The following is a 14696-nucleotide window of genomic DNA, read 5'->3' as shown; positions in this document are numbered from 1 at the left end:
TCTGCATTTATAATGGGTGACAAGAGTCTCCAGAAACTTCATGAGTGTCTGGAAAAGGGTGTATTCCCCTCAGAGGATAAGTCATAGATAGGACCCAGAGGGCTCAATACAGGGTGGTCCCTCTGCTCCAGGGAGTCTGCACACAGATGCTGGTCTCAGGAGCTCCCAGTGAACACAGCCCTGCAATGCCATACTTTCAGCTTGGCTCTGAATAAAGAGAAAAGGCCTCACAGTTGGCTTAGATCCTTAATGGCATTGGTTTGGTCAAGGTTTTTAGGCCTATATATAGCCAGTCTAACACTTAGTGTGCAGGGGATGTCTTTTTCATGGCAACAGTAGTCACTGGCCTAAATACATACACCATCATCCTCAGGGTACGCAATTAAGAGGAGCAAAGAATCACAGCCCTTCCTTGCTGGCAGTGGAAGCTGACCCTGTAAAGACTACATGTGGCTTATGACAAGATGACAGCAGGGTCTCCTGAACCCTTTCCAGATTCTTGAGGGATCAATCCCTTTTTCCTCCTGCTTCCACTGCCTTCTCTGCTCTCCTTCAGGCAAATTCCTCTTCACCCCTTAAGCAGTCGTGGAGTTGTGTCAGGGTCAGCAGTGTGTGAGGGGAGCCCATAATGTACTCAAACCTGACTGTCAAAGTCACTCCCTTAGAAATAAAGAGTCTTGTGATACATCAAAAAGTTCTTAACTGTGCCGATTAACCTAGCATGTTTCCTAAGGAAACAACCAGTGATATGGGCAAAGCCACATCTGCAAGGATGTTTATCAGAGCACTATTTAAACTAAATTGGTTTAAAATAGAAACAAACTATGTTCCAAAATTAGATGCTTTTAAAAAAGTGACTCATGTAATAGAATTCTATGTGGTTATTTAAAAAAAAATATAGTGTGGACATTTCAAACTCAACTTGTCCAAAACTAAATTCTTTCCAACCAAATCTTTTCCTCTCATCATCTACAAATGAGTCAGTATTTCCACCTCCCCTGAATTGATCAGGCGGGCAACTGAAAAATTGCCTCTGTAACTGCCTCCTTTGTTTTTCATCTCCAATACCCAGTACTGCCATAAATCCTGTTGGCCCCAAGGCATTCCCTCTGAGATATATTGGGAACTCATCCACTTTTCTCCATCTCCTCCACTGCTAGCACCCTAATCCAAGACACTATGACTTCTTCCCTGGAAACTGTGATTGAGTGTCTTACCAATACCCTCTTGGCATTGCAGCCAGGGTAGTCATTTTAAGAATGTAAGTCAGACCTGGGTCACTTTGCTGTATAGCAGAAATCAACAGAACTATCAACTATAACAAAATTTTGCTTAAAACAAAGTAAGTCAGACCATACCCACTTGTGTGTTTAAAGCCATCCATGCTCCTCCATTGCTTCCCGCAATACCCCAGCCAGGGATACAATCCCGTAGGATGAAGTTCTTGCCTTGCTTCCCAGTCCCATTTCACACTAGTCCCCATCCTACTTCCTGCACTGCAGAAGGGTCGCTGGTTCTCCCTTATCGTATCCTTCTCCCTGGGCCTGGAATCCTTCACTTCTGCATACCACTCCTCCTTCTATCAAGGACTTGCCTTCTTATCTGTGACCTCCCAGCTAAATCCTGCTTTGTCAGAGGAAACGTCCATGCACTGTGATATGGACGGGGTCCCTTATTTGTCCTTTTTTTATAGTATCTCACAACCCTGCATTCAGATTCAATATTGCTCGTACATTTTGTAAATAAAATATCATTTGAGATTATACTGAGATCTACTTCACTCACTATATTGTAATCTCATGAAGATGGAATCCTATCTGTTTTTTTTTTTTCCCACCTATCTACCTTGGAACTACAGCTACGATACAGAGCCTCATACAGCTGTCACTCAGCAAATGTGTAGAATTGGTAAATGATTTGACATTTAATAAATATCTTAATACATTGCTGAATTGTATTTTTCAAATATACATTAATATTGACGTGTATAAATATATATATTTGAATATGTGATGATGACTTTAAGAACATAAGCTAAAGTTATTTTAATGGTTAAGTCCTCCATGTGTGTAAATATATATAGCTGCTTTCTAATTATCTATTGGCTATTTTCATCTTTAAAATTAGAAGCAGTGTTCAATTTTTGAAAATGTGTCCTTTTCTTGTTCTAATATGAATTCTGACCACCCACCATATCCTATGCTATATTTGGGGCTAAAGCCCCAAGGTGCCGTGTTTATCAATCCAAAAGCCAATTGTACATGTACAAGTTTAAGGACCAGTGGCATTAAAAGATGTGTTAATTCTCAGAAAGCAGAACGACCACTTTGGAGAAAAAAAATGTGGTCTCACAAATTCTACTGCGTACCAGGAAACTGAACTAATAATCAGACAACTGAATATCATAGATGCAAACAGAACCATGTTTTCATATCATGGCAAATTTCTTTATCTTTTGTTTTTTTGGTTTCAGCATTTATTTGAACTTAAATGGTGGCGTCTTTTGAGCATGAGTACAGTCATTCTTTTAATGCCAGGTGTATTTTAAAAGCCTTGTCAGGGGAGTTCCTGTCATGACTCAGGGATAATGAACCGTACTGGTATCCGTGAGGATGCGGGTTTGATCCTTAGCCTCACTCAGTGGGTTAAGGATCCAGCATTGCTATGAGTGCTGTGGTATAGATCCCAGATGCAGCTTGGATCCTGCGTTTCTGTGGCTGTGGCATAGGCCAGCAACTTCAGTTCCGATGACCCCTAGCCTGGGAACCTCCATATACTGCAGGTGCAGCGCTAAAAAGCAAAAGCAAAAAAAAAAAAAAAAAAACCAAAAAATCTAAATTTTTTTTTTAAATTATAAAACATTAAAAGCCTTGTCAGAATGATTACTGTGGCAGGAGCAAGTGATTTTTCACCCCTACAGTGAACCTTTGTTCCCCTGAACTCCTAGGACACTGCCTTCTCTAGCCACTCACTGACGCCACCCTGACATGCGTCTGTCTCCTGCAGCAGACAGGAAGCTCCTTGGGGGCAGACGGCATCTTCTATACCTCTGTATATCTATCCTCACACACACAGACGGCTCAACTCTTTCACATTTTCATTTCACTCATTTCTCGTATCACAAATATTTATAGACACCAACTGGATTCACAGCTCTGCCCCAGGCTATGGAGGCAGAGTAAAGGACAGCACAGAGCAGGTCTCTGCTTTCATGCTGTTACATTCTAGTGGTATAACACATATTACAGAGGATGAACTAATACATAGAAATTTCTTTAAAATTTTTTTCTATTAAAGTATAATTGATATATATTATTTAAAGTACACACTATAGTGATTTGATATATATTTTTTGAAACGGTCACCAGGAAAAGTCTAGTTACCATCTATCACCATACAAAGTTATTACAAAAGTTTTTACCATCGATATTCCCTATGCTATACGTTATATTCCCATGACTGACTTTATTTTTAACTGGAAATTTCTACTTCTTAATCTATGGTAATTTATTTTCTTTTCTCTTTTTTTGGGGGGGGGGTTAGGGTGTGTCTACAGCATGTGGAAGTTCCTGGGGCAAGGACTGAACCCACGCCACAGGAGTGACCTGAGCCACAGCAGTAACAATGCTGGATCCTTAATCCACTGAACCACCAAGGAAATCCAATAATTTCTTAATTGAATTCTATAGAAAATTCTGGTCCTGAAAATCTACTGTAAGATTGAGGAAGGGATCTATGAAACTAAACTGTGGGTTTCAATTTTCCATGCTTCCCTTTCTGTGACTGTGGTGTAATCGTAGGCCCGCACCTGTAGCTCAGATTCAACCCCTAGCCTGGGAACTTCTATATGCTGTTGGTGTGGCCCTAAAAGGCAAAAAAAGATAAAAATAAACAGTATTTAAGATACAAAGATTTTTTTTGAAAAAAAATGGAGAGATGATAATCAACTGCATTTTGTGGAGGAAAGAGGGGGGTCAATAGCCATCATTAATTACAAATGATAAAACATTAAAAGCAGCAGAAATGTTATGACTTGGTTGTGACAGGTCCTGGAAAAAAATTAGAAAATCACCAGAATATGATTTATTTGTGGGACTCAAGTCCATGATTCATTCCTATGAATTCAAGGTATAAGAGCTAGAGGGAAACTTCAGTGAAGGAACAGGGATCTGGAGGATTTCATGACTTGCTCAGAGGCAGAATCAAGACTATGGTGTGATCCTCTAGCCTTTAATGTCTTACAAATCATTTCAAGTAATGGTCTGTGATGGGAACTGGGGCAGTGAGAAGGATTAGTGAAAACCACCATTATCAAAACCTGCTAGAAAAAATTGATGTCTTAGAACTTTTTTATAATGAAGAATAATCACCCAAAGTGCTAGCTGTGATTTTTAAAGCTAAGTGTATTTCCCTCTAGAGAGCCAACACCATCAGTAAACTTCACAATATGTAGCCATGATGTGCCTGATTAGGGCTAAGGCGATTCGTAACTGAACCAAGAGCTCACCTATTAAGGGACTGTGTTGTTAACTGAATCTGTTCATAAGATGAAGAATGCTTTAGAGTTCGCGTCATGGCACGGTGGTTAACAAATCCGACTAGGAACCCATGAGGTTGCGGGTTGGATCCCTGGCCTTGTTCAGTGGGTTAAGGATCCGGCATTGCCGTGAGCTGTGGTGTGGGTCCCAGACTCGGCTCGGATCCCGAGTTGCTCTGGCTCTGGCGTAGGCTGGCGGCTACTACTCTGATTTGACCCCTAGCCTGGGAACCTCCATATGCCACGGGAAGCAGCCCTAGAAAAGGCAAAAAGACAAAAAAAAAAAAAGATGAAGACTGCTTTGCATGAAGTGAACAATTCCCATTTTTCCAAAGGTAACTTATTCGGTGATGTTCCTGTAACACGTAGATTCAACAGTAGAGCATCTGAATAAACTAATACCTAGGAGTGAAGGCTCTGAAGAATGTTGATACTTGAAGTACTAAGGAATGCAGACCTACTTTTCAAGACCCAAGGCATTCCTGTGAAATCCTAGCAGGCTTGTAAACATCCTGCATTAAAGAATTGGCTAAAAATAGCAACCAGCTTGGTGGTAGGCTGATAAAAGAATAGATGTCAATTACTTTGTGGTAGCCTATGAGCTCAGGATCTTTATAAACCTGTGTTTTCCCATGGATATTCTATTTCTTACTATCCCAATTAAAATAGATCCTACTCCATTTTTTTAAAAAAAATCTCTGTCTCTCTTCAAACTTTGTTATTAGACATATTCTTCCAGGATAATAGGAAGCCATTTAAGAAATCTTCTTCCAAAGCCACCATTCTGAAGCATTTGAGTTTCTCATCTTCACTTCCACAAACTTTTCACTATTAGAAGATAGTCAACTTGATCAGCGCCACAAGAGGCGAGATTTAGTTTTCAAGTGACATTTTAAAAAGTTTAAAAAAAGCCCTGCACTGATTGTTAAGTACCTACAAATATGCTTAGCTAATCCTTGTGGTATTGGTGTTATCCCTAATTTAGAAATGGCTAAGTGGAGAAAGATTAAAGCTGCCCAGGAAAAGATTAAATGGTAGCTGTTTTATGTCTTTGAGAAAGGGAAGCATGGAAAATTGAAACCCACAAATAATACAGAAATATGACTTAAGCTAAAAGCTATCTGGTTTACCTGCTTTCTGCCTTTCTGATCTTCTGCACCCTCGATGAAGAGGAAGTTAGACTGGCAATTGCCAAGGAAGGTGTCAGCCTTCTCCTCCAAGCCTCTGCCTCTTATGGGCTAAGGGGATCTCATCAAAAGTGGAACTCCCATAGCGTGCTTTCTTTTTCATTAAATGGATTACTAAAGAAGCATTTTGATGACCCATCTTTAGGACTCTCATATTTTGTGAATTTGTGCAGGTGACTTTTCTTATAACTTCTCATCAGTAAAAGAGAAGATAATAACATTCTCTCCTTTCCTTTTTATCAAGATTCAAAATTCAAAATGTTGCATTGATTGAAAATTCAACATTGTGAATAGATTCAAAATTAATGTTACTAATTTCCAAGATTTAAAGTATTGAGTCTTTGAAGCATTCTAGCTTCTTAAGGGAAACTAGTGTACATTCATAAGTACACTATTTCTTGTCAATTTCTTTTGAGTTGCCCATTAAAAAATAAAATAAAAACATTCAAGATTTAAGTTACATCACATTTGGATTCACTCAGACCGGATTCTCTCGGACCTACACACTCTATTCTGCTCTATTTTTTCACTTTCAATCACTTGAGCACTTTTAGGAAGGATGGAAGGGGGTACTCTGTGTGGCAATGCTAGACAAGCAGGATCTGTTACAAGTTCCCTGGCTGAATAAGTACACTTCTTTCAGCACTATTGTACATCAGCTGTCTCCAGTTACAGCCAAAGTAGGTGTGTAATATATGACTGGACCTGCTACTAATGCAGGTACACAAATCCTGGGACAGAGACACCTTGTGCTGCCGTAAATTGATCTGCCCAGGCTTCCACTGAGTCATCGGCACACAAAACGGGAGCTCACATCAGAGATGGTGGGAATAGGTTTGAGTTCCGATTTTTATCTGGCCATTCAAGATCTGTAAAAGGAGTGAATTTTAAAGTCCTCTTTTGTAGACAGTATGAAGACCATTTAAATATCCTGAACATTCTGAATTTAGAACTCTGAGTCTAAAATTCCCCCCCCCCTTAATATTTAAAATGGTGTGACATAAAAATCTAATTTTCTTATCACTATTTTTATCTGGCTTTATATTTTTCCTTAGAATTGCTTTTCATCCAAAGTGAAAAGCATATCATTTGCATTTCTTTAAATGGAAATACTAAGACTATCAGTATTATTGAGGAAAATAAATGAAGAAGGTGACATCTAAAGTTAATTCCTTTCTTTGAATAATAGTTCAGAATAGTAGTCATTTTTTTTGCATGTTGTCAGACTCTGAAATATTTGTTCATACTGTCAGAAATCATTTACCCTGTTTTCTGAGTTACTGTGAAGCTGATTGGGGAATTATATTATGGAAAAGGCATTGGAAGTGCCTCTGGAAATATTGTGATATAAGTAGCAGATGCTGTTGTGACTCTATAAGAAAAGTTAAGACATGGGAAAAGCAAAGCCAATACCTCACTTATACAATTCAACAGGTAATTTAGAGCATCAGATATGTCTCATCTTGGGCTGGGTGTCTCAGAGATGCATAGTGTGGAAAGATGACAAGAAGAAAATAACATACCATTGAAATAAAAATGAAAAAGAAGACAAAAAGACTGCTAATAAGCTAAGCCCACTGTATCATCTCTTTCTACTTATTCAATCTAATAGCATGTTTATATGAGGTGATTTATTAGTGCACGTGTCAAATTGCTTCTTGTTATAATATGTATTTTACTTTTCTCACTTTGTATATTCCAGACCAGATATTATAATTAATTTAAAACTCTACAGACAAATGACCTATGTACTTTATATTTATCTCATTTAATTATGATCAAATGCTTAGGAAGAGATGTTAACTACATTGTGCAGATCACGAGACTAAGGCTCAGAAAGATTTGAGTTGATTCAGAACCACAGATCTAAAAGTGACTGAGATGAGGTCTGAACCTGAGTATGTCTGGTTGCAGATCCTATGCCCATCTCACCTCACAGAGCTGCCCACCCTCTGCTTTTAGCAGGTCAGCCTCGGAGAGTGAAGAGATGATGACTTGAGACAGACTTCTAGGCAGAACGCCCGTGCAATGAAATACCTAAGAGATATTTTTCATTTCTTTTTAGGGCTGCACCCATGGCATATGGAAGTTCCCTGGCTAGGGGTCGAATTGGAGCTGCAGCTGCTGGCCTAAACCACAGCCACAGCAATGCCAGATCCAAACCACATCTGTGTCCTATACCACAGCTTGCAGCAATGCCAGATCCTTAACCCACTGAACAAGGCCAGGGATCGAACCCTCATCCTCATGGATACTAGTCAGGTTCTTAACCCACTGAGCCACAATGGGAACTCCACATATGATTACAATATTATTTTTCTTTTATTTTCTTTAGCTTCACCCACAGCATGTGGAAGTTCCTGGACCAGGGATCAAACCCACGCCATAGTAGTATGACCCAAGCTGCTGAAGTGACAGCTCCAGATCCTTAACCTGCTGAGGCACAAAAGAGCTCCATGAGAGATATTTTTCAGTCTACCAAGGAAGCTGGAGATTGAACTAAATAATAATAAACCCATGTTTTAGGAGATGGGTTGACTCTGTTGGGTCATAAGAGAAAGGACTTGACTTTGCTAAATAATTCACAAAAGAATTAAATCTTCATGATTCCCTCAAAGTGCCGTGTTCTAAATGGGTTACATAAATGCTGTACTGACACCTGGAAACATCTAAAGAGGTACAGAATTGTTCTTCAGACGTGTACTTTGATTTCATTTAGAGTCTTGTGCATGAAATCCTGCATTTGTGGATTCATTTTAATTTACTTGGAGTTCCCTTTGTGGCTCAGCAGTAACAAACCCAACTAGTATCCATGAGGATGCAGCTTTGATTCCTGGCCCCACTCAGTGGGTAAGGATCCAGCGCTGCTGTGAGCTGTGGTATAGGTCGCAGACGTGACTCTGATCTGGCATTGCTGTGGCTGTGGTGCAGCTCCAATTCAACCCCTAGCCTGGAAACTTATGTTTGCTGCAGGTGCAGCCCTAAAAAGCAAAAAATAAAATAAAATAAAATAAAATAAAATAAAATAAAATAAAATAAAATAAAATAAAATAAAATAAAATAGAAAGTAATTTATTTGGATATGCTATACATATCATCTGTGTATCAACTGCAAGGTTGAACAAACATCCAAGGTACTGCAGATAACACTGTTCGACTGTGTCTCAACTGCTTTTCTTAATCATCACATTTCCATTACTAAGCTAGGAAGTGTGTTTTGTCTGCCACATTTATGATACATGGAAGTCTTGATCGGTTCTATTTCCTGAAAGTCAAGCATTTCTCAACCTCCATACTATCAATATTTTGGGCCAAACAATTCTTTGTTGTGGGGTTGTCCTGTACATTACAGCTCGTTTAGTAGTATTCCCGTCCTTTATATACTAGATACTAGTAGACTCAGCTCCTAAGCTGTAACAAACAAGAATGTCTTGACACTGAAAATATCTCCTGGGAAGTAAAATTGATCCCATTGAGAAGAACTACTCAAAGGGAGATATACTGGGAGTGTCACTTCTTGGGCATCAAATGCCCCATTCACATACTAGGTCACTTCAAGAATCAGTCTATAAAAAGAGTTACCTTGAATCAGGTAATCATTAACAAAGAATTGTCTCACTGTGCTTCTCAGAGCAGGTGTTTGGGTGGCTCTAACTCAAAAGTGACCTGAGCATGACAGGCACAAAGACTGATGTGTTCAGAATAACTTTGCAAGTCATCCTCCCGTCTATGACTTCTGGTCACGTCCTGGAGGGGAAGCCACATCTATACAAACATTTCCTAGATGGAAACAGACCAAAGAACAATGCGATACCCCTATTCGTCTAATTGAGTTCCAACGAATTGGGATAGAGATCCACTGTTTTCCACTCGGACTGTGAAATAACCTTCTCATTTAGTTTTCCTGTATTCATTCTTATTTCCATCTAGTCCACTATTCATATTGCCACCTTAGTGGCCCTTTCACAACGAAAAAATAGAGTCTTGTCACTCTCTAGTTTGAAACGCTTCAGCAGTTTCCTGACCCATTTGACCCCATGTGATCTATCCAACTTCATCTTATTTATTTTTTAATTGATGTATAAATTGATACACAAAAATCTGCACATATTTAATGTATACATTTTGATGAGTTTGGACGTATGCCTGCACCTGTGACACTATCACCGCAATCAAGATACTAAATACAGACTCACATATATAGAGACTAGACCTGTGGCTGCCAAGGGGAAGGAGGAGGGAGTGGGATGCACAGGGAGTTTGGGGTTGGTAGATGCAAATTATTACATTTAGAATGGATAAGTGATGAGGTCCTACTGTATAGCATAGGGAGTTATATCCAATCCTTTGGGACAGAGCATGATGGAAGATAGTAGGAAGAAAAGAATGTGTATATACACATACACACACACACACACACACACACATATATATATGAATATATATGAATGACTGTACAGCAGAAATTTGCACAATATTGTAAATCAACTATACTTTAGTAAAAAATGCAAAAAAACTTAATACATCCATCACCTCCAAAAATTTCTCTGTTATTTTGTGTTTTGTTTTGATTTGTTGTAGTAAGAACACTTAACATGAGGTCTATCCTCTAAATATATTTTACAGTACACAGCACCATATTGTTCACTGTAGGCACTATGTTGTACAGGTGATCTTTAGAATATACTCATCTTGCATAACAGAAGTTTTACATCCATTGAGCATCCATCCCCCATTTCTCCTCCCAGATCCCCCTCCAGATCCCTCTTAATCATTATTCTATTCTCTGCTTCTACAAATTTGACTCTTTCAGATACCTTATGTAAGTGGAATCAGGCAATACTTTTTCTTCTATGACTGGCTTTTTTCACCTATCATAATACCCTCTAGGTTCATCCATGTTCTTGCAAACGGTAGGGTTTCCTTCTTTTTTAAGGCTGACTATTCCATTGTGTATGTACGTGTGTGTGTGTGTGTGTGTGTGTGTGTGTGTGTGTGTGTGTGTATGCATGATCTTGTTTTATATATATATAAAATATATAAAAGACTGCACATATATACATATAAATAAATTACATTTTCTTTATCAATTTATCAGTGGACATTTAGATTGTTTCCATATCTTGGCTATTGTGAACAGTGCTGCAAATAACATGGGTATGCATATATCTCCTTGAGACCCTAATTTCAATTCTTTTAGATTTACATGCACAAGTGGGATTGTAGGATCATATGATAGTCCTATTTTAATTTTTCAGGAACCTCTATACGATTTTTCAAATTGCCTACAACATTCTACCTTCTCATCAACAGTGTACAAATGCTGCAATTTCTCTACTTCCTCACTGACACTTATCTATTTCAAAAAAAAAAAATAGCCATTTTAACAGTGGCAGTGTTACAGGTGATATCTCCTTGTGGTTTTGATCTGCATTTTCTTTATGATTAGTAATACTGAGCACTTTTTCATACACCTTCTCCAATCTCATTTTAAACCACCCACCATTTCACTCTGCTATCTTGATACACAAGTTCATATACTCCTCCCACCACTGGGCCTTTGCATAGGCTACTTCCTCAACCTCTTTTCTTCTAGCTAATTCCACATTTTTCATATTCCAGTTCAAATGCTGCTTCTCATACAAGACTGCCAGATGTCAGAAACTCAAGGTTATCAGTGTTAGGGTTTTTTTTTTTTTTAATTTAACTTTCTTATAGAGCTATGTCCCTTTCAAATTCAGAGCATTTATTTTGCTCTACAGGTATACATTCAGTGAAGCAATTATTTGATTAATGTCTCTCCTCCAGTAGACTTAAAGCCTGTGCAGATATGACCTACTATTTTTTTTCCCCCTTCTGGTATGAATCCAGCACATAGGAAATTCTAAATAAATATTTCTAAAAGAAAAGAAGGTGCAGAAGAGATGGAGGGAGGAAGGGAAGGCAGGGATAGAAATGTAAAAAAGAAAAGTAAAAAAAAAATAGATGGCAAGTATCACTGTGTGACCGCAATGCAACCTGTTTGTTTTTGCTCTCCTGGTCCTACATAGTCTTACTTAACAGTTGGTTTTTTTTTTTTTTTTTTTTTTTCAAAGCATAATATTTTTTTCCATGCCATCATAATATTCTTCTGAGTTGATTATCATTTAGGTTTCTAGTCAGTAGGCAAAATGTTCTCAAGACTTACATTTTAGGAAAATGCTTTGCAAGGTGTTAGATAAAACATATATGGAGTGTATGTGAACTTGTGAACGCCCTTAGAAGCAGGCTCGTGGGAGATGAAACTGAACAGGGCAAAAGTTGTTTGAAAACAAATGCTCCATTCAGATCTCTCTTAAAGCCACCATTCACCTTGTTCACTTGATTGCATAAAAATTTTGCCAAAAGTAGTTTGAAGGCCAAAAAACCTTTTAAAATAACATGAAAAATTGAGAAGCGATACCTGTGACCTTGTTCCACAGAACATCCTATCGGACGAAAGCCCTTTGTTTTCCCAACTGTCCTTCACGGTCGTCCTGAGTGCCATAATTCATTACACAGTCTTTCTTCTTTGACAATCCTTTTGCCACGCGTTGTTGCTGAAGGAGATGGAAAAAAAAAAAAAAAAAAAACCGTCAGACATAACCGAGGCTTTCTTGTACCAGCAGGCATCAAACAGTCCCACAAAGTCACTTCCTATTAATTACAAATTGATTGTGTATAAACATTTTCACACTATTTTTCAAACGATAATAAATGAGCATGATTGGTTACAGAGGTCAGAAAGATGGTGGGACAGGAAGAAGGGAAAGGAGGGGCAGAGAGAAAGCCGCCTGATAGGCTTTGTGGTATTTATACATGCCAGTTGGCACTGAGTGATGGATGAATTTCAGAAACCTCAAAACCCCAAGAATGCATAATATTAACTTAATAGATTCTTTCAGGCCTGGCTTACCATGGTATTTGCAGTAATCGTACATTCATGGTAATAACATAATAGTACTTTTCATTCCCAAATCTCATATATTTGCACATTTATAAGCCATCAACCTCTGAACCAGCTGGTGAATTAGAGTCCAGTATGAGTCTATATAACTTGTCATAAAACAAGGCTATGTGCGGTTTCTCTAGAATGGCAACTCTGTAGACGAGATTATCAAAGCATACTTTTAAGAAAGAGTGAAATAATGAAACCACTCTGCGTATAGACATTACAGTGGAATGGGAAAATGATACTATAAAAAGTTTTTCAACTGAGATTTAGTGAAATCTCAATGATAAAGATTATTTTTCTTTTAGTGAAATGCAATGATACAAGATTATTTGTCTTTTGCCAAAGTTAAAAGGAGAGAGAATATACCTATTTCTAAGTTGCCTAGAGAAAAATGGACACTCTAGTTTGATTTTTTCATCTTTGTGTTTTGCATGTTTCCTTACTTACAAATGGATATTACAACTTTGGCAAAGCTAGATCAAACCTGTTTTGTCCACAGTAAGAACAACACAGTTACATAATTATGGAATTTCAGACTAGAAAGGGAATATTTCAAGATGTTTCTATTTCGGTACTTCAAATTTTCTTTCTCCCTTTCTTCCTCCCTTCCTCCCTTCCTTCCTTTGTCTCTCTCTTTATCTTTCTCACTTTCTTTCTTTCTTTCGGTTAATTTTTGTGTGTAAACAGTTGTACATATTTGAAGGGATGTATGTTGAAAACCTTGAGAAAGGTGTAGGGTTTTATGAGGAATTGCTACAGTTAAATTCAATGTGACTTAGATTTAACCTTCTCCCACAGGGAGTTATTATGAAGATTAAGTTATGTTTTCTAAACGAACTTTTAAAAATTTAACCTCTAAAGCTAAAAAAATTATTTTTCTGGGAATACATTCAAAGTAAATCATTGCAATGAATGAGTCTTTGAAAAGTCGCTCATGCATCCTAAAATCCAGAATGATGAGAATCTACTCTATTTTGAGATCCCAAAGAAAGACATTTCATACTGTTAAGAAATTATTTCCTCTAACTGCTACCTTGCTGGGATGACCAACAAGTCCTCATGCTTTTTAGAGTCTGAAGGAATTAAATCCTCAAGAAAAGTGAGAGAATCAACCATGATAGATGACCACTTAAGGCTTTTAACTCAATTATTGAGATCAGAGAAAAGCCAAGTACAGATTTCAAGTTTAAACTGAATTCTATCCTAACTGTATTGGTTTAGACTTATTTTAAAAGAATCATTTAGTGAATCCTTTGAAATGGCTTTAGCAGATACTTAAGAAAAAAATCCAGACCTTGTCTCATTAGGTCAATCTAAATCAAGTTATACAAACATTCAAAAAAGTTTTGTATAGAATGAACCTCAATTACAATATTTTATTGGATGCCATCTAACATCTTTTAAAAACTGGATTTATTTTGTTTATGTTTATTGGTTTTATAAATAGAAGTGATAACCATGAATGTTTTATAAATGCTTGTTTATGTAATAGAATATAACTGTGCTGTGGGTCCCAGGAACATTATTACATTTGTTTGCTTCTGTTTTCCCAAATAGATGAAAGGAGCAAAATATATTTTGTACATTTTTAAAGTTTATTGTAGCTCTTGGATTTCCATTCAAATTAAATCAATTTCAACGCAGCAAGACATTTCTAAATTCAATCCTACAGCATTTTAGTAAATGAAAACTATATTTTCCATGAGTCATTCTTTGAATTACAAAATGTTCATCATCCAGGAGTGTTTATTGTATCCATAAAACTAATGCAGCAAAATAAGAGGTGTTAATGTCAACAGTATCTGGCTGTTGATTTGGTAACATTCAATATTGAAAGGTTAGTGCTTAATGCCTTTATGTGTTGTCTAACATTTCAAAGTATTCATGCTAGCAAGTGCTTAGGCAATGGATCAAGTTTTTTCCTTGCTATTTGCCACAGCAAAATAAATTTAAGTTTATTTTTCTTTATAATTAACATGGTGAAATGGAGGACTTAAAA

At 37.5% G+C, this 14696-nt stretch overlaps 2 protein-coding genes across 7 annotated transcripts in view; one reads left to right on the top strand and one right to left on the bottom strand.

Moving 5' to 3' along the window:
* The window catches only part of CFAP96 (cilia and flagella associated protein 96), a 487170-nt gene that overhangs the window by 71093 nt on the left and 401381 nt on the right, over positions 1 to 14696 (bottom strand). For all 6 annotated transcript variants that reach the window (XR_014828694.1, XR_014828696.1, XR_014828695.1 and 3 more), the window contains one exon: positions 12167 to 12302. The gene's annotated coding sequence lies outside the window, so the exon portion shown is untranslated. The remainder of the gene's footprint in view (positions 1 to 12166; positions 12303 to 14696) is intronic.
* SORBS2 (sorbin and SH3 domain containing 2) overlaps positions 1 to 14696 on the top strand; it is a 324236-nt gene that overhangs the window by 23269 nt on the left and 286271 nt on the right.

The sequence above is a fragment of the Sus scrofa genome, chromosome 15 (genome assembly GCF_054392235.1).
Source record: "Sus scrofa isolate SSC_HxYL_T2T_F1_AM1 chromosome 15, Sscrofa_HxYL_maternal_Yorkshire_Landrace_v2.0, whole genome shotgun sequence".
NCBI classification, from domain to species: Eukaryota; Metazoa; Chordata; class Mammalia; order Artiodactyla; family Suidae; genus Sus; species Sus scrofa.
The sequence above is the reverse complement of the archived record's forward strand: the minus strand, read 5'-3'. Positions and strand labels throughout refer to the sequence as shown.